Raw genomic sequence first — 26098 nt, 5'->3', positions numbered from 1 at the left:
GCTCTCAAAAGAGCGCCAACATGCAGGGATGAAGACCACGAGTACAGCACGAGTATCGCGAGATTACTCGGTCCCCGCCGAGTAGACCGAGTACAGTGATACTCGTGCGAGTACCGAGTAGTAACAAGCATGCTCGCTCATCACTATTAAATAGCTGTCATGTAAACTTAATTGACACTCAGCTGAACAACTCTTTGCGTATAATATCTGGTGCTATTAGACCTACACCTGTTCACTGGTTACCTGTGCTGAGTCATATCGCACCCGCAAATCTAAGAAGACAAAAGCTTCTACTTAAAGAATACACTAAAGTAGTGAATAATGAAAAACTTCCAATACACCAAAATATCAGAGATGTTACAATATAACAATTGAAATCAAGACACCCACCCATCCGAACTGCAATCACCTTGCATGAACAAGACTTCAATTGTAGTAGAATGTAGTAGACGGTGATCCCCAAATGTTCCCTAATTTACAAAACCCTCCACCAGGCTTCAATCTACCAAGGAAAACATGGGTTACTCTAAATTGTATCAGAACAAACTTTGGCGTCTGTGCAGAATTTATGTATAAGTGGGGAAAATATGACTCTCCGACCTGTGACTGTGGAGCACATCGTCAAACTATCCAGCACATTGTTGAGGAGTGCCCCCTGAAAGAAATCCTACCATGGTGACAAGAATGATTTCTATATTGTAAATGATAACGCTATTGCATATATAGAAAATCTTGATATTCAACTTTGATTTTTATCCTTTTAATATTTTTCAATCACTGTCTATTGTCTGGTGTTTATTTTTATATGATGGTAAGGTATACGTTCATACGATTAAATAAAAACTCAGGAGTTTTTCATAATGTACAATGCTACCTGCTTTCGAGGTAGAAATGGGCATAGTTACCTCTTGGGCCTCTGTGCGGAGTCACAGGTTACACCAATGATATGTCCACAGATGGCTGTGCTTGTCTATTATACCCACCTCACTGCTCACCTCCCCAGCCACTGTTTCTCCTTGCACCCTTCTTCTTTTCTTCAGATTGAGCAACTGACTTTCTCTTCTAGATCTTTAGTCTTCTTAGGTACTTCTAGCATTAACAAAGCCATGTCTTGGTGACACATAGTGATGATACGATGTATTTACTAGGTCAGGTCTTGATGACATATTGTGATGATGTGCCGTAATGATGTGATCACATCACAATATACATCACCAAATGCCTAGTGAAAAGTCAATGTCAGTCAATGTGGGAAGCATCTGCAAAAACTGAAGATCCAGTAGATTATGTTCATTACACTTAAAAAAAAGATGACACTAAAGCTATAGGGCACAGTCTGGTGGGACACTTGAGTGGCAAAAGGTAGTATAGTTTTATTTTTGAGAATGCTACTTTATTAGGCTCTGCAGTTTACAGAATCAATTTTATGCAGATCTACCAAATTGAATTTCAGCAGATTTGCTTAGCACTATTCAGGGCATGACCTTATCTATAAGAAACTAGAGATTTCATTGTGGGTTTGATGTCTCTGTTTCTAATTATTTTTTTCCTCACAAACATTTATTCAGCCAAGAACAAATCCTTTGCTGTACACATTCAACGTGTACACTGGAAGTGTGAGTCAAGACATGCAAAGTTTCCGTGCATCGGGACTTTATTCCATCAGTATATAGTGGAACCATGTGCTCCTATAAATTAGTACAAATTCATTCTTTCCCATTGCAGCCAATTTATGTTTTTGCACATTAGACTTAGGCCATAGGCCATTAGGCCTTAGGCTATGTGCCCACGGGACTCTGTACCTGCGGATATATCTGCAGGTACGTCTGCAGGTTTCCCGCAGCAGCTCCCCGGAATCCGCAGCTATCCATAGCTGCGGGATTCCAGCGAAATAGCTGCGGTAAACCTGTGGACATTCATGCGACTTACCTGCGGATGTCCCGGCCTTTATCTCCATAGTGGAGAGGCGGGACATCCGCAGGTATTACCGCATCAATAATTGACATGCAGTTCCGTGCGGCTGCGGGACATCCACAGCAAATTCCGCAGCCGCACATACCGCAGCATGAACACAGACACTCCCCATGTCTCATAGGATAACATGGGGAGTGTCTGTACTTGCTAAAACCTCTGGATTTAACTAGAAAATGCAGATAAATCCGCAGGTTTTCCGCGGCAAAATCCGCGAGTACATAGTCCCGTGGGCACATAGCCAAATGGGTTCTTTTTATAGGATGAACAGTAGTTTTAAAGGAAAATATTTACGTTACAAAATAAGGTACTAAAAAATGAGAAAAATAAAAAAATCTTGGGTTAATGGTAACAACAAAACAAAATGTCTTTCTTTTTTTTATGTGACGATGTTCATTCTGATGTAGAAATTACCTGGTGACTGGACTAGCTAGCAAACCGGAGGCAGAGGTATCTTTATGTGCCGAAGCCGCAGCAACACACAAATCCACCATAAAGGTAACCACAGAGGGCTAGGGAACAAAGACAGAAGAGCTTCCCAGCCAAGGCCCACGGACATCGGCTTGAGGCACTGCGTGTGAGGTGCAGGGCAGGAGGGCGAAACCAGCACAGGAAAATGACCAGGAAAGGGATACAGAAAGGGACACCGGTTCTGTGCCTCCAAATTTCCAGGGGATCTGCTGGATTCCATCACCACAATACACAGCGTTCCAAGGGTGGTGTTTGATCGACCAGCCATGATAACCTGGAACTGCAAATTATGAGTAAAAGAACTAATGACTCTGTCCCGTTGTGTCCTGGACACATTGTATGCGCCGCCAGACTCGTAGCAGAGCCAAGACTGTCTTGGGATGCCGTGTGGATTACGACGGAACTTCAAGGGTGTTTTGGGGGTTAATAAAGAGAGGAAATAATACAGACTTTTTTGTTGTCAAATATAGATGTTTGGACAATGTAAGGTTTTTCTTCCCATTGATTATCAAGTTTGTGAAGTCTTCTTTTTCTTTTTAGTACCCTCTCTCCAGGTATCAATGGTACAGCTTTTGCTTTTTTGTTGTAATCTCTTTCATGTTTTTCCCTACTTTGGTCTAAATTCCTTTCAACACATTCTTGAACCTTTTTGTATTGAGCTTGACGAGCTGTATTCCAATCACTTTGTGGATGGTGTTCAGTGTTTAGGACTCCCATGTCTAAGTAATCTTCCTGGTCTTGCTCACATAAGATAAACTGGTGTGAAGTTTGTAGACCCTACGGGGATGTTGTTATACATATCCACTAGGTCAGGTAATTTTTCTGGCCATTTGTTCCTATCTTCCAGTGGTAGGGTCGTTAGCATGTCAATGATGAACTGATTCATTTTCTCACACATTCCATTTCCTTGAGGGCGATAGGATGTAGTACGAATCTTTTTACAACCATACATATTACAGAACTTTTAAAAAACGTCTGCTTCAAACGCTGGTCCTTGATCTGCAATTACTTGCTCTGGATAACCATGAGATCTGCAAAAGCTGCTGTTTGTGCTGTTAAGTCCTTGACTGGTACTACTACAACGAATCTTGAATAGTGGTCTACAATGGTAAGGGCATAAGTATAACCTTTGGTACTCGGTGTTAATTTTACATGATCTAAGGCGACTAGTTCTAGAGGTTGCGTGGTAATAATAGGCTGCAGTGGTGCTCTTTGACTATCTTTATCTTTTCTTCTCAAACCCATGGATCACAATTTCTACACCAGTTTTCGATAGAAGATCTCATTCCAACCCAGTAGAATTTTTCACGGAGTAACATCTCAAGTTTCTTCCAACCGAAGTGTCCGGTGTCGTTGTGGTACGCTTCTAACACTATTGGGACATCTCTTTTTGGTATTATCACTTGCCACCTTTCTCATGAGTTTCTGGATTGATGGATCATCTACAGAGTGTTCCCTGGTGGATCAACAACTTATTCCTGTTTTTCCACAGATATTGGGCTTCTTGTGGAACCTCTGGTGCAAGACAAGAATCAGTTTGGCTTACCAGTCTCTTGATTAAGCTGACAGCGGGATCCCTGTCCTGTGTCTTTTTCCAACTAAAATGTGATAAGGGGTTCAAGGTTGCCTCTTTTGGTCTAGTACCACTTTGATGGCATTGGTATGTTCTCTTGCGATGGAAGGCAGGTAACTCTATCTCTTCTAGCTCATCTATGTCTTCTCCCTCTGTGTACATTGACTACCCCCCTGGCTGTCAGGATTGTGGACTAGTCCTCTGAATACTTGGGCTCTACTATCGCCTGGTAATTTTGCCCTCTAGGACCTATGGATAACCGACACCACACCATCATTTCACTTCTTGGAGGTAACACAATGGGGTTAGAATCCATTATCCACACACTACCCAGTTCTCCTCCAGACTGGTTTACCTGTTATTTTAGCAAGAGGGCTTTAATCTCCTTCTGTAAGACCCTCTGCTGCCTAGCATCAGCAGTCTTGGCAATCTGTTAGAGCAAGAACAATACTTCTCCCAAACAATTTTTGATGACATTGGTACCTAGGATCATATGGGGATTTCTATCATTTGCATCAATTTTGACAACAATCAATCCCTGACCCCTAAGCTCCACCCTCCCCACCTTTATGATTACTTCTTTAAATCCTATCTGCTCTACGGGTAACCCGTTTATAGCATATATGGTGAGGCTTGGATCAGGTCGGGTGAGTTCTTCATCACACCAGAATCGGCGGTGCAGCACATAGGGAATGGTGGTTACCTGTGAACCGGTGTCCAACAGTGCAGAAGTGGGGATCCCATCCAAGGTAATGGACAGAATCGGATGTCCTCCCACATACCGGTCACGCCATTCCATTGGGCCTTGTTAACTTACACGTGGGGATTGGCCCTTGGCCCCAGGGATTGCGGATTTAAAGGACATCTTCTTGCAAGATGGCCTGTCTTGCCGCAATGCTGGCAGATGGGTTGTCCTGAAGAACAATAGCAATCGGTGGGTCTTCCTCGCAGCGGGGGACTCTTCCTGTTCCTCATCCATAGGTCATCCTCAAGGCAGTCAGCAAGCAGAATCCGGTCCGATGTCTTGCGGTCTGGAGCAAGCTGCATGGCTTTGAGGATCTTTGCTATGTCTTCGCTGAATTGTTGCACTTGAGAACGCAGGTCTTCTGGCGCACTAGGTGTCGCAGCCTGCCCGTTGGCCTTTTTTTGGAGTAGAGGTGGCAGGTTCCACTTCCAAGGAAGTGATACTGGCAGGGTAGAGTCTGAGGTTAACGGGGGCTGCCACGCCTTAATAGCACGGTCTTTTAGAGTTGCAAAGTACGCATCAGCATGTTCAAGGAACTACATGCGCAGCTGCTTGCGGTCCTCTGATGACAACAGGCCCTGTATGAACTGCTCCGTTAGCATCCGGTTTTCCTCTCTGGCACTGAGAGGATCGACATGTTTTAATGTCCTTAATGCTGCTTGGAGTCTCAGGGCATAGTCATTGATGTTATCCTGTGGTTTATGCCTGCAGTTGTAGAACTCCCTCCGCAGTTTTTCCTCAGTGCGGGTCTCAAATGCAAGTTTCAGTTTGCCAAAGATGGTGGTCACTGACTCGCATTCAGCGTCTGACCAAGTTTCTGCTTCTAGCTCTGCTGCCCCTTTAAGCTGACTTAGTATAATGGATGTGTGATGCCCTGGCCTATCAGGTCGTCACAGGGTATTGTGCAATCTGCCCTTCTGCACGGTATCCAAATCCTCCTTGGTTACGGATCCCTGTCCTTCGGTGTTGCTAACAGCAGAGCCAGTCAAAACCCTAGGAAAACTCTGCACCACACCCACCAGACAAACCATTGGGGGGGCCTGAAGGGAATAGGGCCACCCACTTGGGGGTTTGGTAGGGGAGAGTCAGCTGTGTTAGGAGCAGGAGAGTGTGTGGTGACTCTCGTGAGGAGAGGTCACAAGTAATTGGAGGAGGTGGGGAGCAGAGCTCCCTGTAGAATACTAGGTGGCAGATGTTGGTCTGGGCCTGGTAGGAGCTGTAACCCCGGTCACAGGGGATTGTGTCAAGGGGCACGGATCTGCCAAGGAGGGCAGCTGGCAGCCTTGAGCCATCTCCGAGCAGGGGCCAGGGCACGACGGGGTACGTGCACCCTAGTCCGGGAAGTAGCTTCATGCAGCTCGGTAATTCACCCGACGAGGGTGAAGTCTTCAAGATTCATCCTCCACCCACTCTAAAATCGGGGTACTAGCGCAACGAGGGGATAGGACTTTCCCAATCCATAGTCAAGAAAATCCCAAGCGTGAGCCCTGAGAGCAAGCTCACTCCGTTAGCCAGGACCCGACTAGTTCCACACTACAGGGTCCAAATAGTGAAGAGAGTGCCACGGAAAATGTCACAGGCTAAGAAGCAACACCAAGGGGCACGGATCCACACGTGCTCCCTCCCTGCTGCATTGGTGCTCAGAATTCTTGTTTACAAGTTTTCGATGTCAGTATTCTTGGACTGAGTGAGTATGCAGAAAACCCTTTCCTCTACAATGGCACCCCTTCACTAGCAGCATCGGGCCTGTGGGCAAAAACCCCTACCCACGGAGGAGTTAAACACCTTGCTGCCATACCACCGCACCGGGCGCTCCCAACAGCAGCGGTGGTATGCTTCTTACTATGCACCGTGGGGGGCGTCACGAACTTCTAACTCCCCTGTACATATCCCCCCTTTTAAATTCAGGTGTCCGCGCGACCCCTTCCGGGGTCCGGAGACCCCTCAAGCCACCACTGTTCCAGATCCGAGCGGCTCGGCCGCTGACACGGGGGTGGTACAAATGCCCTTTGCTTGCCAGTTAAGGGATACATGTCCATTGCAGTAGTTGTTCTCTTTTTGAACCCGGCTAAGGTATCCGATTTGCCATTATACTGGGGCATCCAGGTCGCGCCTGGGATGTAGGGTAGCATGAGCGGCATGATCAGTGCCACCGCCGCAACATCTGCGCCCCGACTTGGTCCTTCAGCTTCTCCATTCTCTTGCGCTTCTATTTTAGTCCCCCTTGGTTAATTTTATCAATCTTCTCTATGGGAGTCTCGAGTGGCTCGGGAGCTCCTGAAGTCGGGCTACTGCTCGGTGTTCGGCATCTCTGCAGACTTCCTGTGAGGGGATGGAGCCAAGTTTTTCTGTGCGCTTTTTCAAACTTCGCACTCTTTTACAGCCAGAGTGGTGGCGCAGTAGTTTTTACTGAGGCAAAATGGCAACAAAAGTTTATATTCAGTTTTACACGGTTTAAGGCACACTGCACCCAGGGTTGCTGGGCCTAATTTGTATCCTGTTCGTGACACCAATTTGAAGAGCTGTCACACCCCAGGCCCTTGGGATACTCGGTTCTGGGCGGTGGATAATGAGGATCACCGTCATAGGTGGCCATGCCCGGTTCCGTGACCTGGGGGTGCTCGGTAACAGGGTTATTTTGTATGTCTATCGTGACGCCACTGGCGGGTTGTGGTAATAAGATGTCCCGCCGCTGCTGTGGTTTTAGGGACAGATGGTATAGCAGCAAGTGTTTTCGCGCCCTCCGCCAGTAGAGGCTTAAGTCTCATGTAGGTGTGCTGCACCTTGTGGTGCTCCATTAATAGATACGACACAGTTCATGCAGACTAACCGGTATTTACTCACTGGATATTGCAAGTGCAGTTTGGTACAGCTGGTCAACCGACTTTCCTTTGTTCCACTGCTGACTTTAGACCCAGTTGAGCCCTCCGTGCACATGCAGAGCTGATGGTTCCCTTGCCTGAAGCTGTTGGTGACCTGCGGCGCTCCGCTCCTTTGTCTTTCTGGGCCCAGTATGACAGGCCTCGCGGTCCCTTGTGGGGTAGGCTACTTCTCGATGCCCTCTCCCGGGTTCTATATATGAGGCAGTGTCCCTGAACCTTTGGGTGGTGTGGTACCCTGGAAGTCACCACACACGGCTGGATCAGCAGACCGTCTGGAGCTGTCATCTACTCTGGGGTCCAGTACCCCGTCATGCATAGTACCTGGGATCTTCTGGCTACCCTCAGGCTACTACCTAAGAGTCGCTCTTTGGGGTCTCCTCACAATCCTTACACCTTTCTCACTCACTGACTCCTTTCAACTGCCACTCCCTCAACCGTCGTTTTTCCTCTGCCTACTCTGCCTAGCAACCCCTCTCGCTTTCCACTAGCCACGCTCCTTCCCCAGGCTGACAGCTAAGGGATTGTGTCTCACATCTGCCCATTTTTAACCCTCTACATGCTGCGCCCAGTTCTCAGGGAATGTGCCCCTACCCGTGTTTTTTTTTTGTTGTGAGTTGTCGGCAGAGGGTGTTCCAGAAAGCCTTAGGATCCTGCAGACCACTGGAGTAGCATACCCCAGGGTGCTGCACATACATAAGTGCACGGCTGGGGGCTGCAGCTTGTAGCTGTATGCTTTATCTGTGCTGAGTATCATAATACGACCCTACGCCAAATGCTTTACTTATTTTTACTGTATCGCAGACAGCGATTGTGATTAAGTGCATGCAGATGCTGTCACACAGGCTTGCGACTCATCTGACTGTAACCATTCACAGATGCTAGAACGGCTGGTGGGCAGAGATGGCAGTGCATATGCAATGAAAGTAATGAGCGGCCCCTGAAGTGAATGAGTGACCTGGAAGCAGCATACAGCTATGCTGGAGCCTTGGTAAGAACAGCACACCTACTCCTGTCACTTCTACTAACACTTTTAATTGCCGGATTCTGGTCCTCATAGACTTATATGGGGACCAGAATGCGGCCCGGATCCAGATTTTAAAAAACAGATAACAGGGACCCAACGGTACTGGTTATCTGCGAGCCTGCTCATCACTACAGTTGATTTGTAGATGACCCTTGAAAAATGTATGTATTGGTTTTAATTTTTGTATTAAATAAAATGTTAAAATGTTAAGTTTCATTGTTGTGCGTAAAAACTCTTTTCCTCTTACCTCACTCATTGTGTAGTTATCCCAATACTTTCATCCATATACAGTGCTGTCCAAAAGTATTGGCTCCCCTGCAATTCTGTCAGATAATACTCAGTTTCTTCTTGAAAATGATTGCAATCACAAATTCTTTGGTATTATTATCTTCATTTATTTTGCTTGCAATGAAAAAACACAAAAGAGAATGAAACAAAAATCAAATCATTGATCATTTCACACAAAACTCCAAAAATGGGCCAGACAAAAGTATTGGCCCCCCTAGCCTAATACTTGGTTGCACAACCTTTAGCCAAAATAACTGCAAACAACCGCTTCCGGTAACCATCAATGAGTTTCTTACACTGCTCTCCTGGAATTTTAGACCATTCTTCTTTGGCAAACTGCTCCAGGTCCCTGAGATTTGAAGAGTGCCTTCTCCAAACTGCCATTTTTAGATCTCTCCAGAGGTGTTCTATGGGATTCAGGTCTGGACTCATTGCTCACCACTTTCATAGTCTCCAGTGCTTTCTATCAAACCATTTTCTAGTGCTTTTTGAAGTGTGCTTTGGGTCATTGTCCTGCTGGAAGACCCATGACCTCTGAGGAAGACCCAGCTTTCTCACACTGGGACCTACATTATGCTGTAAAGTTTATTGGTAGTCTTCAAACTTCATAATGCCATGCACACGGTCAAGCAGTCCAGTGCCAGAGGCAGCAAAGCAACCCCAAAACATCAGGGAACCTCCGCCATGTTTGACTGTAGGGACCGTGTTCTTTTCTTTGAATGCCTTTTTTTCCCTGTAAACTCTATGTTGATGGCTTTTCCCAAAAAGCTCTACTTTTGTCTCATCTGACCACAGAACATTCTTTCAAAAGTTTTAGGCTTTCTCAGGTAAGTTTTGCCAAACTCCAGCCTGGCTTTTTTATGTCTCGGGGTAAGAAGTGGGGTCTTCCTGGGTATCCTACCATACAGTCCCTTTTCATTCAGACGCCGACGGATAGTACGGGTTGACACTGTTGTACCCTCGGACTGTAGGGCATCTTGAACTTGTTTGGATGTTAGTCGAGGTTCTTTATCCACCATCCACACAATCTTGCGTTGAAATCTCTCGTCAATTTTTCTTTTTCTTCCACATCTAGGGAGGTTAGCCACAGTGACATGGGCTTTAGGCTATGTGCGCACTTTGCTTTTTACCTGCTTTTTACCTGCTTTTAACCTGCTTTTTCAACTGCAGTGTTTAATGCCAAAATGGTTGTGTTCTGCTTTTCAAGCAAAGTCTATGGGAATTTGGGTTTCTTGTCCGAACTTTGCAGTTCAAACTGCAGCCTTTTTGTTGCAGAACTTTGGTCAAAAACTCAGCTTTGCAGTGCAAAACCCAAATGGCAAAAACAATAGTCCTGATAAAAGGTATCAACCACTGAGGACTTTCTGTTCTTTTAAACAATTTTTTTATATATATATATATATACATTTTTGTTAGAAATCCTTCCACTGTGGTCTATATATCCGTTTATACTTCTGAGTGCTGACTCTACTCTCTGTGCATTGCAGACATTACAAACCATTAAATATAACAGTGACAATGGGAATTTAAGATTCTGGTGAAAATGTGCAGGTTTCTAGTGGCAACAGATCCTTATCAGCATATGTTAACAATGGTTCTGTTAGTGTCTATACTAATCCCCTCGTAAAGTGAACTTCAAGCAGGGTAGCGGTGCAGACAAGACCTATAAAAGCTGTTATTGATGGCTTTCGTTTATCTAGACCTCTGACATTTTGAGATGATGTAGTGATTTACTAGAGCAGAGCTGCCCTCCTGCAAGTTCCCAGTCACTTATGCAGCAGTCTGTGATGGTATTTGATCAAACTGCAGTTTGGATTTAATTGCCATGAGCTCCTGACCTTTTCCTGCACTAATTCAATTGTTGGTTGTGGTTTGATGCTCAAACAATTGCATTTTTATTCCACATTCTACTGGAATTGTATGATGCCAGAAAAGGACAAAAGTATTATAAAAATTACATTACGCAGCAAGATAGAAAAATGATTCTTGTAACTATTCAGGAATTATATAAGTACTAGAAGGTGGCCCGATTCTAACGCATCAGGTATTCTAGAATTTATTCTGTAGTTAATGTATGATTTTTGTTAAATATATATATATATATATATATATATATATATATATATATATATATATATATAGATGTTGTTGTGTGTAGTTGCCAAAGGTTTGTGTAGGGCACTGTAAATGTTCTGAGTGTTGTCTGGGTGGGGGGGGTGTGAGAGCCGTGTTGTTTGTGTGTTGCGTTGTTTGCGGAGCGCTGTTTGTCTGCAGTGTTGTGTGTGTGTGGTGCTGTGTCTGTTTGTTGCGTGGTTTCTGTGGGTGTGTGGGTGTGTTTTGGGGGGAGGTATGTTTTGTGCAGTGTGTGTGTGTTGGAGGAGTAGTCCTGTGGAGAGAGGAGGATAACAGGAGGAGTGGTCCTGGGGGGAGAGGAGGATAATAGGAAGAGTAGTCCTGGGGGGAGAGGAGTATAATAGGAGGAGTAGTCCTGGGGAGAGAGGAGAATAGTAGGAAGAGTAGTCCTGGGGGAAGAGGAGGATAAAAGGAGGAGTAGTCCTGGAGGTGAGGATTATAATAGAAGGAGTAGTCCTGTGGAGAGAGGCGTATAATAGGAGGAGTAGTCCTGGGGGGAGAGGAGTATAAGGAGGAGTAGTCCTGGGGGGAGAGGAGTATAATAGGAGGAGTAGTCCTGTGGAGAGAGGAGGATAATAGGAGGAGTGGTCCTGGGGGGAGAGGAGGATAATAGGAAGAGTAGTCCTGGGGGGAGAGGAGTATAATAGGAGGAGTAGTCCTGGGGAGAGAGGAGAATAGTAGGAAGAGTAGTCCTGGGGGAAGAGGAGGATAAAAGGAGGAGTAGTCCTGGAGGTGAGGATTATAATAGAAGGAGTAGTCCTGGGAGAGAGGCGTATAATAGGAGGAGTAGTCCTGGGGGGAGAGGAGTATAATAGGAGGAGTAGTCCCGGGGGGAGAGAGGAGTATAATAGGAGAAGTAGTCCTGGGGGAGAGGTTTATAATAGGAGGAAGAGTCCTGGGGAGAGAGGAGGATAATATGAGGAGTAGTCCTGGGGAGAGAAGAAGATAATAGGAGGAGTAGTCCTGGGGGGAGGAGTCTAATAGGAGGAGTAGTCCTGGGGGGAGGAGTCTAATAGGAGGAGTAGTCCTGGGGGGAGAGGAGTCTAATAGGAGGAGTAGTCCTGGGGGGAGAGGAGTATAATAGGAGGAGTAGTCCTGGGGAGAGGAGTCTAATAGTAGGAGTAGTCCTGGGGGGAGAGGAGTCTAATAGGAGGAGTAGTCCTGGAGGGAGGAGTCTAATAGGAGTAGTCCTGGAGTGGGAGGAGTCTAATAGGAGTAGTCCTGGGGGAGGAGGAGTCTAATAGGAGGAGGAGTCCTGGGGGGAGGAGTCTAATAGAAGGAGTAGTCCTGGGGGGGAGTCTAATAGGAGTAGTAATCCTGGGGAGAGGAGTCTAATAGGAGGAGTAGTCCTGGGGGGAGGAGTCTGATATTTGTAGTCCTGGAGGGGGAGGAGTCTAATAGTAGGAGTAGTCCTGGGAGAGGAGTTGTCTAATAGGAGAAGTAGTCTTGGGGGGAGGAGTCTAATAGGAGGAGTAGCTCTGGGGGGAGGTGTTTAATAGGTGGAGTAATCCTGAGGGGAGGTGTCTAATAGGTGGAGTAGTTCTTGGGGGGAGGTGTCTAATAGGTTGAGTAGTTCTTGGGGGGAGGTGTCTAATAGGTGGAGTAGTCCTTGGGGGAGGTGTATAGGTGCCCAATGTGTGCGGGGGGCGTGGATGAGTGAACAAAATGTGTGGGGGGGCATGGCCAAGCAGGGATAGTGTGTGGGGGGTGTGGCCGAGCAGGCATAGTGTGCGGGGGGAGTGGCTGAGTGGGCATAGTGTGTGGGGTGGCGTGGCTGAGCGGGCATAGTGTGTGGGGGCGTGGCCGTGGGGTTATAGTGTGCGGGGGCCGTGACTGAGCGGGCACAGTGTGCGGGGGAAGTGGCCGAGCGGGCAAAGTGTGCGGGGGCGGGGCCCAGGTAACTATGAAAAGCAGTTTCCATAGCTACCTGATTTGTACCATGGTTACCAGTGTACGCCGGCTCTGGCACAAATGTGTAGGGAGTCAGGGTAAGCTAGTAACCATGTTACACATCGGGTAACTAATCAAAGCGGTTTCCATGGTTATCCGATGTGTACCATGGTTACCAGCGTACGCTGGCTCCGGCACACGTGTGCCGGGAGCCGGGGTAAGCTAGTAACCATGGTACACATCAGGTAACTATTCAAAGCGACAGTGCTGGTTCATTTTTTGTTTGTTAGTCTCCTGCTGTGCAGCACGTATCGGCGTGTTCGACTGCGGGAGACCAACAATCTGAATGGGCAGGGAGCCGGCATGCGCTGGTAACCATGGTACACAATTGGGTAATTAAGCAAAGTGGTTTCCATGGTTACCCGATGTGTACCATGGTTACCAGCGTAAGCTGGCTCCGGCACGATCCCAGCAATGCAAGGGTATATCTCGGCTGGGTTTCCGGAGTGGGCTCCCGGAGGTGCAGCAGTCATCTGGGAGTCGGGGCTCCGTATGGGTTCGGGGAATGCGTGCAGGGGGCTGGGCCAGGCCGAGCGTCCAATGCATGAGGGGGGTTGGGCCTGGCTGAGCGGCCAATGCGTGCAGGGGGTCGGGCCGAGCGGCCAATCCGTGCGGGGGCGGGGCCAGGCCGAGCCGAGCGGCCAATGCGACGGTTGTCACTGTAATGATGTCATTTTGGAGCAAGACAGACAGACAGACAGACAGAATAAAGCAATTATATAAATAGATTAGCCATTTTAGAATTTCTATATTTGTTGGACTTTCTGCATAGTTGATTATTATTACCGTCTTACCCCTTATATATAAATATATAATATATATAATTCTCAGTATAAATGAGTACATTCTCTTTGAAAAGATTTTATTTAATACCCCACTGAATACAAAGACAATTTAAAAAATGTTGACAAGATTGAGTTTATTAGAACATTTTTTTAACGCACAACATGAAAGTAAGGTTAATAATATAACTTTTATTAGAAAATCTTCAGGATTGATGTAAAAATGAATACACTTTAGATAAAAAACTATTAAGCCATGAGCGCACGTTGCATTTTTTTCTGCATTTTGGCTGCGTTTACAACTGCACTGTGTCATTGACAAAATGCATGCGTTCTGATTCTCCAGCAAAGTTTATGAGAATCATGCAAAATCTGTGCGCACGATGCTTTTTGAAACGTAGCGTTATGATTGTCAAAAATTTGTCAAAATCTCTGTGTTTGAAGAAGCAGCATGTCAATTGTTTTTGCCATTTTGGCTGCATTCTAAACCCATTGAAATCAATGAGTTGTAGAAAAACACTGCCAAAATGTTAAAGAAGTTGTCCAGCTACCAAAACCGATTTTTTTTTTCTGATAAATCTTGCTAATATGTGCCCCTCAACACATCTATTATGTTTTTTCAGCAAAATTAGCTTTTATTGTGCACTAGCAGCACACGGTCATTGCTGGCTCCAGCTCTGATGGGGATAATCTCTCCTCTGACTTCCTGTGTTCAGTTCCTACAAGTCCCAGAATTCTTTGTTGCTCTAGGGCGGTGTCTGGCTTATCTAACACACCCATTGTGTCTAATACACCCACTCTGCTCCCACCCAAACCCTCCTCCCTGCCTCTTCCCTGTGGATGCACTGAGATCAATCATACAGACAGCAGCAGCTCTACACAGCCAGGGGAAGAAAGTGTGTGTGCGCGTATATACAGTGTGTGTGTATATACAGTGTGTGTGTGTATATACAGTGTGTGTGTATATACAGTGTGTGTGTATATACAGTGTGTGTGCGTATATACAGTGTGTGTGCGTATATACAGTGTGTGGGTGTATGTGTATATACAGTGTGTGTGCGTATATACAGTGTGTGTGTGTATATATACAGTGTGAATGTGTGTGTATGTGTGTGTGTATGTCATACTCACCTGTCTGCAGGGTCCCGGTGCCATGCCTGCTTCCAGCCCCTGTCTCGGTCCCGCCGCTCTGGCTGTGTGCAGTCTCCCCGGGGCACGCACAAAGCTTGCAGGACCTGGCGGTGGATCACCTGATGCAGTCACCTGACGCATCAGCTGATCGATTCTCGTAGTATCGCCGGCTTCTTCGCGTCCGGCCAGCTATCAGCTGATCCTGCCGTCAGGGGACTTCATCAGCTGATTACCGGCAGCTCCTTGCAGTGATGGGCCAGGATCAGACTCTCATCCGATCGCTCCAGGAGCTGCCGGTAATCAGCACAGACGTGAGTATTTTTTTTTTTTTTTTTTTGCACTGATGCTTCAGCTGATTGTATAATCGGCTTTTATACAATCAGCTGATGTGTGATGTGATTCACGTAGTTTAACCTGACACATCATCTGATCGCTTTGCCTTCCAGCAAACCGATCAGATGATATTGGATCCTGATTGGACGGCGCGGGACCCTAACCCAGGATTACTGCGGAGGGGGGTTTATTTCAATAAAGATGGAGTCACTAATTGTGTTGTGTTTTATTTCTAATAAAAATATTTTTCTGTGTGTTGTTTTTTTTTTTATCATTACTAGAAATTCATGGTGGCCATGTCTAATATTGGCGTGACACCATGAATTTCGGGCTTAGGGCTAGCTGATAATATACAGCTAGCCCTAACTCCATTATTACCTAGCTAGCCACCCGGCATCAGGGCAGCTGGAAGAGTTGGATACAGCTCCAGAAGATGGCGCTTCTATGAAAGCGCCATTTTCTGGGGTGGCTGCGGACTGCAATTCGCAGTGGGGGTGCCCAGAAAGCTTGGGCACTCTTCACTGTGGATTCCAATCCCCAGCTGCCTAGTTGTACCCGGCTGGACACTAAAATTAGGCGAAGCTCACGTCATTTTTTTTTTAAATTATTTCATGAAATTCATGAAATAATTAAAAAAAAGGGCTTCTCTATATTTTTGGTTCCCAGCCGGGTACAAATAGGCAGCTGGGGGTTGGGGGCAGCCCGTACCTGGCTGCTGTACCCGGCTAGCATACAAAAATATGGCGAAGCCCATGTCATTTTTTTTTTCTTTTTGGGTAAAAAACTGCATACAGTCCTGGATGCAGGATGCTGAGCCTTGTAGTTCTGCAGCTGCTGTCTGCTCTCCTGCATACACTAGTGAATGGAGGATGCTGAGTCTTGTAGTTCTGCAGCTGCTGTCTGCTCTCTTGCATACACTAGTGAATGGAGGATGCTGAGCCTTGTAGTTCTGCAGCTGCTGTCTGCTCTCCTGCATACAATGAACATTTTGAATAAGGAAATGACATCAGAACTTTTTTTTTTTTTCATCAACAATCTTTAATGGCATTTTGCACTGATTAAAAACGCAGTGAGCAAAAACGCAGCAAAAAAGGCACCAAATCGCGGCAAAAACGTGACATGCAGCACCGCAGGTGACAGAGCAGAGCATGGTGACATGCTCTGCTCTGACACATAGTGTGCTGCATGTCACTGTATCCACTCTGGGACTTGTTGTGCAGGTGACCGGATGATACATGTCACTAACTGCCCCACTCTGTGATTTCTGCTGCATAGTACCAACTGTATACACTCTCACCTGCACAACAAGTCCCATAGTGGAGACAGTTAGTGACATGTAGCATCCGGTCACCTGCACAACAAGTCCCAGAGTGGAGACAGTGACATGCAGCACACTATGTGTCAGAGCAGAGCATGTCACTGTCTCCACTCCGCTGACCTCACAGCCCGTACGCGCTGCGATGGATGCAGGGGGACACAGAACAAGTAATCGGCCGACACTGGAGTCATCTGATTACTTGGGATGAATGAGAAGTAAAATGCTCTGGTGCTCGATGGGCGAAGCCCATGCCGATTTTTTTTTTAAAAAAATTCATTAAAAATAAAAAAAACAAAAAAATCACATTGTTTGTGGGCTCCCGCTGCATTTTCTATTGCTAAGGGTAACCAAAGCAGCTACTGGCTGCTAGCCCCAGCTGCTTGGTGTTGCTTTCACTGGCAATAGAAATGCAGGGAAGCATTTTTTTTTATAAAGGTTTTTCCCTGAAAACGTTTTTAAGAAAATGACGTGGGCTTCGCCATATTTTTGTATGCTAGCCAGGTACAGCAGGCAGCTACGGGCTGCCCCCAACCCCCAGCTGCCTAGTTGTACCCGGCTGGGAACCAAAAATATAGAGAAGCCCTTTTTTTTAATTATTTCATGAATTTCATGAAATTTAAAAAAAAAATGACGTGAGCTTCGCCTAATTTTAGTGTCCAGCCGGGTACAACTAGCCAGCTGGGGATTGGAATCCACAGTGAAGGGTGCCCGAGCTTTCTGGGCACCCCCACTGCGAATTGCAGTCCGCAGCCACCCCAGAAAATGGCGCTTTCATAGAAGCGCCATCTTCAGGCGCTGTATCCAACTCTTCCAGTGGCCCTGGTGGCAGGTGGCACGCTGGGTAATAAGGGGTTAATACCAGCTATGTTTTACCAGCTGGTATAAAGCCCGAGATTCTTAATGTCAGGCCAAGTTTAACCTGGCCATTAAGAATCTCCAACAAAGGGTTTTAAAAAAAAAAAGACATCACACAGAGAAAAATACTTTATTAGAAATAAATACACAGACACAGTAGGGACTCCATGTTTATTACTCCCTCTCACCCCTCCACGATGGAGAGTTCTGTACTGACCATGCTAGGAGAGAGCGAGGAAAAGAGAGCGAGCGGGGGGGGGAGAAGAGAGAGAGAGGGGGGGGGAGAAGAGAGCGAGGGGGGAGAAGAGAGAGGGGGGAGAAGAGAGAGAGGGAGGGAGAAGAGAGAGAGGGGGGGAGAAGAGAGAGGGGGGGAGAAGAGAGAGGGGGGGAGAAGAGAGAGAGAGGGGGGAGAAGAGAGAGAGAGGGGGGAGAAGAGAGCAAGGGGGGAGAAGAGAGTGGGGAAAGAAGAGGGGGGGCAGAGGTGCTCTGTCACCAACTGTCTCCACTCTGTGACTTGTGGTGCAGGTGACAGAGTGCAGACAGTTCGTCCCATGCAGCAGGACAGATGGCAGAGCACAGCGGTGACATGCCTGTCAGTGTCTTGCTGCTGGGAGGAGCAGACGATCACACTGCCCGACACCGGCCGCTCTCCTGACATCGCAGCAGAGCGGGCGGGTGGACAGTGTGATCACATACTTACGTGCAGTGGGGGATTCAGCTGAAGAACCCCCCCCCTGTACTGCACACTGGCGCCCCGTTCCTCTCCATCTGCAGGACGCTTCCGGCTCCACACTGACTTCCTCCGGATCCTCCCCTCGATGCTGAGCTGTGACGTGCGGTAGTCACCGCCCACAGCCCTGTCACTCAATCTGAGTGGCGCCGGCATCCTGTGACGTACCCGTCTTGTTTGAGAGCCCGGAAATGCCGGGACGTCAGAGGATGCCGGCGGCCACAGCTCCAGGGGGTCATGTGACAGGCACTGAGCGTGCAGCATAGCGCCGCTCAGTGCCAGAAATGGAAACACAAGCCAATGGAGAAGACGCCTAGAAAGGTAAGTATAACTCCTACAGAAAATAAAAAAAATGGGTGAACCACCCCTTTAAGCAGTGCATTTGCATTGCATTATTGTTGCGATCCGCATGTTTTTTTTAACATAACAAAGGCAGGTCTTTCGTCTTTCTCTCTCTGTCGGTCGGTCTGTCTGTCGGTCTCTCTCTCTATGTCTCTATCTCTCTCTCTGTCCATGTCGGTCTATCCCTCCAACCTCCTCTCTCATACTCACCGATCCATGATTACCGGCGCAGTGCTGCATGGCGTTCACACTGTGGCGGCTTCTTCTCTTTTGAAAATGCCGGCCGCTTATTAATCCATTAGGTATTCCCCGCTTCCCTCACCCACCGGCGCCTATGATTGATTGCAGTCAGACACGCCCCCACGCTGAGTGACAGCTGTCTCACTGCAACCAATCACAGTCGCCGGTGGACGTGTCTATATCGAGCAGTAAAAAAAATAAAAATAATTGAAAAAAAAATGATGTGTGGTCCCCTCAATTTGAATACCAGCCAGGGTAAAGCCACATGGCTGAAGGCGGGTATTCTCAGGATGGGGAGCTTCACGTTATAAGGAGCCCCCCAGCCTAACAATATCAGCCAGCAGCTGCCCGGAATTGCCGTATCCATTAGATGCGACAGTCCAAGGACTCTACCCGGCTCATCCTGAATTGCCCTGGTGCGCTGGCAAATGGAGTAATAAGAAGTTAATAGCAGCAGCCCATAACTGCCACTAAGTCCTAGGTTAATCATGGCAGGCGTCTCCCCGAGATACCTTCCATGATTAATCTGTATGTTAAAGTAAATAAACACACACATCCAAAAAATCTATTTGGAATGAAAGACAAAAAAACCCCTCTTTCACCACTTTATTAACCCCTCAAAAACACCTCCAGGTCCGACGTAATTCACGCAAGGTCCCACGACGCTTTCAGCTCTGCTACATTTGAAGCTGACAGGAGTGGCAGTAGAACACCGCCGCTCCTGTGAGCTCCATGCAGCAACTGAAGTGAGTCGCATGATCAGCTGTGCTGTCACTGAGGTTACTCGCGGCCACCGCTCTCAGGTGGAAGACTGCAGCTGTGGCCGCGAGTAACCTGAGTGAAAGCACAGCTGATCGTGCGGCTCACTGCAGTCACTCAGGGGATTTGCGATCACAGGTGAATCCTTCACGTATGGGGAGATAAGGTATGCACACCAGTGACTATGTAAGGGGAATACATGAAATAGCAGAAACTGCTGTGTGAATGCAGTTAAAAAACTTACCGTGTATGGGAAGCTGAGACCCAGGCTATTTATGCGTATGATATGGATTGGCAATAGGTGTGGTTGCATAAGATAAGGTATGCATAAATAGCCTGGGTCTCAGCTTCCCATACACGGTAAGTTTTTTAACTGCATGAGAGGACACATACAAGCTAGGGACCCCAACGTACAGAAATACTTTGGCGTAGTGTTGGGGCTCTATTGCATTGATCAATTCAGTAGCTAAATTTCTCTTGATTCATATGTTCATGGCAGTAATGCAGATTCCATTTTTCACATTTTCACTCTTGCATATAGCTATTGGATTTTTCAAGTCAGTATTCACACAGCAGTTTCTGCTATTTCATGTATTCCCCTTACATAGTCACTGGTGTGCATACCTTATCTCCCCATAGTGATGTTTTTTTAGGTTTTTGCACCCAGTTCGGACTTAGAATGGTGTTCCAAACGTTATTCCTATTTGTTAGTCCTTCACGTATGACCGCAAATCAATCCGCGGCACACGCACAGAGCTGTGTGATCACAATGAAGTCGGGTGAAGTTCATCTGAGTTCATTCTGATTGTGCGACACTGTCTCACAGCCAGCCATGTTCTTTTTGACAGTGCAGTCCCACTCGGCTCTACTGCAAGTCTATGGGGATGCTGCAGAGCCGAGTGGGACCGCACTGTGAAAATGTGTGTTCTGGATGCTTTTCCCACTCTTTCTATGGCAGAGCAAGCATCAAGAACGCATGAATTCTTCAGAAATGTGCGCACGTTGCGTTCTGCCAAATGCGTCTCAGAACGCAGCTTTTTCGGCTGCGTTCTGAGACGCACATGCAGTGACTTACATGCTGCGGAATAGAATACAACGTGCGAACACAGCCTTACATCTAGCATTTTCTTAATGACTTCCATGCTTTTTAATGGCAGCACCAAGTCTTACAGGCATGAAGTGAACAAATTGGCGATATATTAGAACATAGCATACTTTCCGTTATATAAGACACATCAGATTATAAGATGCACCCCATATTTAGAGGGGAAAAAAAAGTAAAAAAAAATATGGGGTCCGTTTTATTTTCTGGTGGTTTCTTACCAAGAAGAGGGGCAGCAGTGTTGATGGAGCAGGGGTCAAAGGAGGCAGGGGCGGTGCTGGAGTACGGCAATGCTGCAGGTGGTGCAGAGGGGGCCCAGATAGTCATTGTGGGTGACGATTCTGTCCTGGGGCTGCAGGAGCTGCTCTGTTCTAGAGCAGCTAGTGTTGGTTTGTGCTGGATCAGCGGACGCAGCTCTGTACTAGTGCTCACTGTTGGTGGTGAGGCATGGGCCATTCTGAAGAAGATGTTGGCAGTGCAGGCTTCAAAGAAATTCCGGCCGGAGTCGGTATGTGCGCAGACTGAGTTATCGGCTCATTAATTAATTCATTAATTCATTCATTAATGGGCCGAATGAGGTGCATGCGCAGATGAGAGCTTAAACTGAGAGGTCCATCTGTGCATGCGTCGACTCTGGGTGCCATTATTTGAAGTCCTCATCACCAACATCTTCAGAATGGCCCGGGCCTCACTACCCACCATACAGAGCCATGCTGCACAGAGCCGAGCCACACAAAGAAGAGCAGCGCTGCCTGCCGCACAGAGCCATGCCACACAGAGCTGTCCTGCACAGAGCCAAGCCACACAGAGCAGAGCAGCGCTACCTGCCGCACAGAACAGTGCTCACAGCCCCAGCACTGACTAGTGCCTGCAGCACAGTACACAGCATCGCCCCTGCCTCCTGTAATCCCTCTTCACCACCCTCCGGTAAGCTATATTGTAATTTTAAGACTCACCCCTCATTTTTCTCTCAAATTTTTGGGAAAAAAAAGTGCGTCTTATAATGCGAAAAATACTGTACATCTTTTTCTTTTCTTCAAAAATGACCTCTACTAGAGCCTGGATGGAGGAAGGAAAGTGATGCTCAACTGGAGTTTTCAGAATTTCCCTTAGGTGTTTCTATTGGGTTCAGATCAGGAGAAATTCTGAATCTGAGTCACTTTCATAGTGTTTTTCATCAGAAATGCAACACATGTTTTTTGGATCCTATGTTATGTTGAAAAAGTGAACATCTACCAAGTATACCATTACTACTAAGTATACCATTAATTATATGTAGCTTTCCATGACCAGGAGCACGTATGTAGCCCTACACAAGAACACTACCATCCATTATGTTTTACTATAAGCCCCAAGCATTTTGAAAAATTAATTTAGAAAACTGCATGGTGCTTACAGTGGTGTCAGTGTACTTACATACAGTTAGGTCCAGAAATATTTGGACAGTGACACAATTTTCGCGAGTTGGGCTCTGCATGCCACCACATTGGATTTGAAATGAAACGTCTACAACAGAATTCAAGTGCAGATTGTAACGTTTAATTTGAAGGTTTGAACAAAAATATCTGATAGAAATTGTAGGAATTGTACACATTTCTTTACAAACACTCCACATTTTAGGAGGTCAAAAGTAATTGGACAAATAAGCCAAACCCAAACAAAATATTTTTATTTTCAATATTTTGTTGCGAATCCTTTGGAGGCAATCACTGCCTTAAGTCTGGAACCCATGGACATCACCAAACGCTGGGTTTCCTCCTTCTTAATGCTTTGCCAGGCCTTTACAGCCGTAGCCTTCAGGTCTTGCTTGTTTGTGGGTCTTTCCGTCTTAAGTCTGGATTTGAGCAAGTGAAATGCATGCTCAATTGGGTTAAGATCTGGTGATTGACTTGGCCATTGCAGAATGTTCCACTTTTTTGCACTCATGAACTCCTGGGTAGCTTTGGCTGTATGCTTGGGGTCATTATCCATCTGTACTATGAAGCGCCGTCCGATCAACTTTGCGGCATTTGGCTGAATCTGGGCTGAAAGTATATCCCGGTACACTTCAGAATTCATCCGGCTACTCTTGTCTGCTGTTATGTCATCAATAAACACAAGTGACCCAGTGCCATTGAAAGCCATGCATGCCCATGCCATCACGTTGCCTCCACCATGTTTTACAGAGGATGTGGTGTGCCTTGGATCATGTGCCGTTCCCTTTCTTCTCCAAACTATTTTCTTCCCATCATTCTGGTACAGGTTGATCTTTGTCTCATCTGTCCATAGAATACTTTTCCAGAACTGAGCTGGCTTCATGAGGTGTTTTTCAGCAAATTTAACTCTGGCCTGTCTATTTTTGGAATTGATGAATAGTTTGCATCTAGATGTGAACCCTTTGTATTTACTTTCATGGAGTCTTCTCTTTACTGTTGACTTAGAGACAGATACACCTACTTCACTGAGAGTGTTCTGGACTTCAGTTGATGTTGTTAACGGGTTCGTCTTCACCAAAGAAAGTATGCGGCGATCATCCACCACTGTTGTCATCCGTGGACGCCCAGGCCTTTTTGAGTTCCCAAGCTCACCAGTCAATTCCTTTTTTCTCAGAATGTACCCGACTGTTGATTTTGCTACTCCAAGCATGTCTGCTATCTCTCTGATGGATTTTTTCTTTTTTTTCAGCCTCAGGATGTTCTGCTTCACCTCAATTGAGAGTTCCTTAGACCGCATGTTGTCTGGTCACAGCAACAGCTTCCAAATGCAAAACCACACACCTGTAATCAACCCCAGACCTTTTAACTACTTAATTGATTACAGGTTAACGAGGGAGACGCCTTCAGAGTTAATTGCAGCCCTTAGAGTCCCTTGTCCAATTACTTTTGGTCCCTTGAAAAAGAGGAGGCTATGCATTACAGAGCTATGATTCCTAAACCCTTAATCCAATTTGGATGTGAAAACTCTCATATTGCAGCTGGGAGTGTGCACTTTCAGCCCATATTATATATATAATTGTATTTCTGAACATGTTTTTGTAAACAGCTAAAATAACAAAACTTGTGTCACTGTCCAAATATTTCTGGCCCTGACTGTATGTGTAACTGCTTGAGTGCTAATGATGTCAATGATCTAGATTTTATTACTGGTATCATGGATTCACAGATGTACTGCTGTATATTTCTGTGCCCGTGGTAGACGTGCACGTTTCCATCATAAAAAATGATGCAAAACACACATCTCTTGCATTTTTGAAGAACAAAGTGAAAGTGAGTTAGTGGTCAATTATGTCTCCTGACCTGAAACCAAGTAAACAGCTATTAGGAATTCTGAAGAGACAAGTTGTCATCATTCTCCATCCAGCATCCAGGCTCTAAAAGAGGTTGTTGCTGAAGAATGGAAAAAGATAGTTGTTGCAATATGTCACCAAGTTGTTCATTCCATGCCAAGAAGACTTTGTGCTGTCCTTAAATATCACAAAGGTTCTACAAAATACAAGATGTAGTCGTTTTGATGTGTGGAGGGGGGTGTTCAGTTTTACATTAACTAAATTTGATTAAATCTGAAGATTTTGTAACGTAATGTTGCTCAGCTGTTGATAGTCTATGGTTCTTCTTGCTGGGACAGTCCATCAGCATTCTGTTGTTGGCTTCCACTCTTGTATTGGATGTAGAAGCTGTGGATAGTCCCTTGTACTGCAGTAGGGTTGGAAGAACAAGAATCCCTTTTTGTCCTCCTTCATTCAAACTGTGTTTCCTGCACACACAAATCGGCATTGTAGATCTCCCACATCATTTCCTAGGAGAATATATGCAGGCAGGCCGCTTATCACCCCAACCAGTCATTGCTTGACCCCAAAGCCAAAGTCCAGATCTACAGTTGCTTTTGGGATATTCTTCCTTTGTTTTACAGCCAATTCAATAACAATCCCTGGTTCATGATGTATTGCCTCTGGCCGAACCACCCGGGAATCAGCTATTGTGAGAAACGCCCCAGAGTCACAAAATCCAGTGACTCTCTGTCCATCCAGTACAACCTCCTGTAAATGCTTACTTTGATTGTGAGAGGAGCTCGGGGCTGTGGCTTGCACCCCATAAACCCCTAGTGGCTGACCATGAGTGTCTGCGTCATTAGGCAAGTCAATTTGAAGGGGTGAGAACTCTTCCCCCTTGTATTCGGCTGTAGAGAATGAACAGGTCGATTTGGTGCAAGGTCATTCCTCAATCGACCAGCATGGCAAGGGTTTTGCAAATGCCCAGGCTGCCCACATCGATAACATCTCCTCTGCATCATACTCCTTCTAATGTGCATTCTGGAGAAAGCAGTAGGAGAACCTGGTGACAAAGGCCGGAAGCCATACACTCCAACAGGGGCATCTATGGTGCAGGGGTCAGTGGTACACTCCGGTTGAGGTGGTGGTAACTCTTCCTCAGGCAGGATGGAATGCACAAAATGCACCGGACAAGATGGAGGTGCGTGGGGGTCCCTCAGAGTCCTTGCAGGACAACTGGATTGCAGGTGCCCAGGTTGCCCGCATGCATAACATCTCCTATCTGTGATTCCCCCAGGGCATGGTCAGAACTGTTGGGGCACAGTATTGTGATCCCGTGGTTTTCATCGGCCTGTGGCTGGTTGGAAAGGAAGATATAACTGGAGAGGGCCGGGTTGCTGGAGCAGGCTGTGGCTTATTGTCCAAAAGTAGCCCCCTCCATTGCGGTTGGATAGTAAGGGCCTCATCAGTCAGGGCTGCAGCTCCATCCAAGGTGCACGGTGTGCACTCTCTGACCCAATCCCGTATTTCTGAGGGACACTTGTAAAGAAATTGTCCTATAAGAAATACCTGCATAACGTCTTCCACAGTGAAGGCATTTTCGCTTCCCGCCATCTCCGACATCTTATGGGCATACTTCCTAAACGATCCCCCCGTGGTGCATGGGAGGTCTTAAAACTGTGCCTTAAGTGAGTCTGGGGTGATAGCATGATAATCCAGGATAGTCCGCTTTACAATGTCGTAATCCCGATTCTGCTGTGAGTCAATGTTGCGATAAGCCTTGGCCAGGCTTCCGTTCAGGTGTCCCACTAACAAATGCATCCAGCCAGAGTGGGGCACCTCCATCACGGCACACTGCTGCTCAAAGTCCTTGAAGAACCCCTCCACATCTCCGGAAGCCTCATCAAATGGTTTGAAGTCTGCCAGGGTAATTCATACAGGCTCGCAGATCGCTGGGTTTACACTCCAACTCACATTACTCCCTCTGTAGAACTCCATTGCTTCTTGTCTCCTCTGTGCTCAGCGAGCAGCGTCCTCCTTATGCTCCTGAGATACACCAGGGCTAAGAGCTGCCATCTCTTCTTCGAACCACACCAACCACTGGATTTTTGGGGCAGGGATCCCTGTCCCCAGTGCTTGTCCGTCAGACATCTGGGAGGAGATGGACTTGCTCGCATCCACCATTAGATCAAATAAGGCTTCTTTACTCAGTCCCTGGTAAT

Source organism: Anomaloglossus baeobatrachus, chromosome 3, assembly GCF_048569485.1.
Source record: "Anomaloglossus baeobatrachus isolate aAnoBae1 chromosome 3, aAnoBae1.hap1, whole genome shotgun sequence".
In the NCBI taxonomy this organism is placed as follows: domain Eukaryota; kingdom Metazoa; phylum Chordata; class Amphibia; order Anura; family Aromobatidae; genus Anomaloglossus; species Anomaloglossus baeobatrachus.
Note: the sequence above shows the minus strand (reverse complement) of the source record.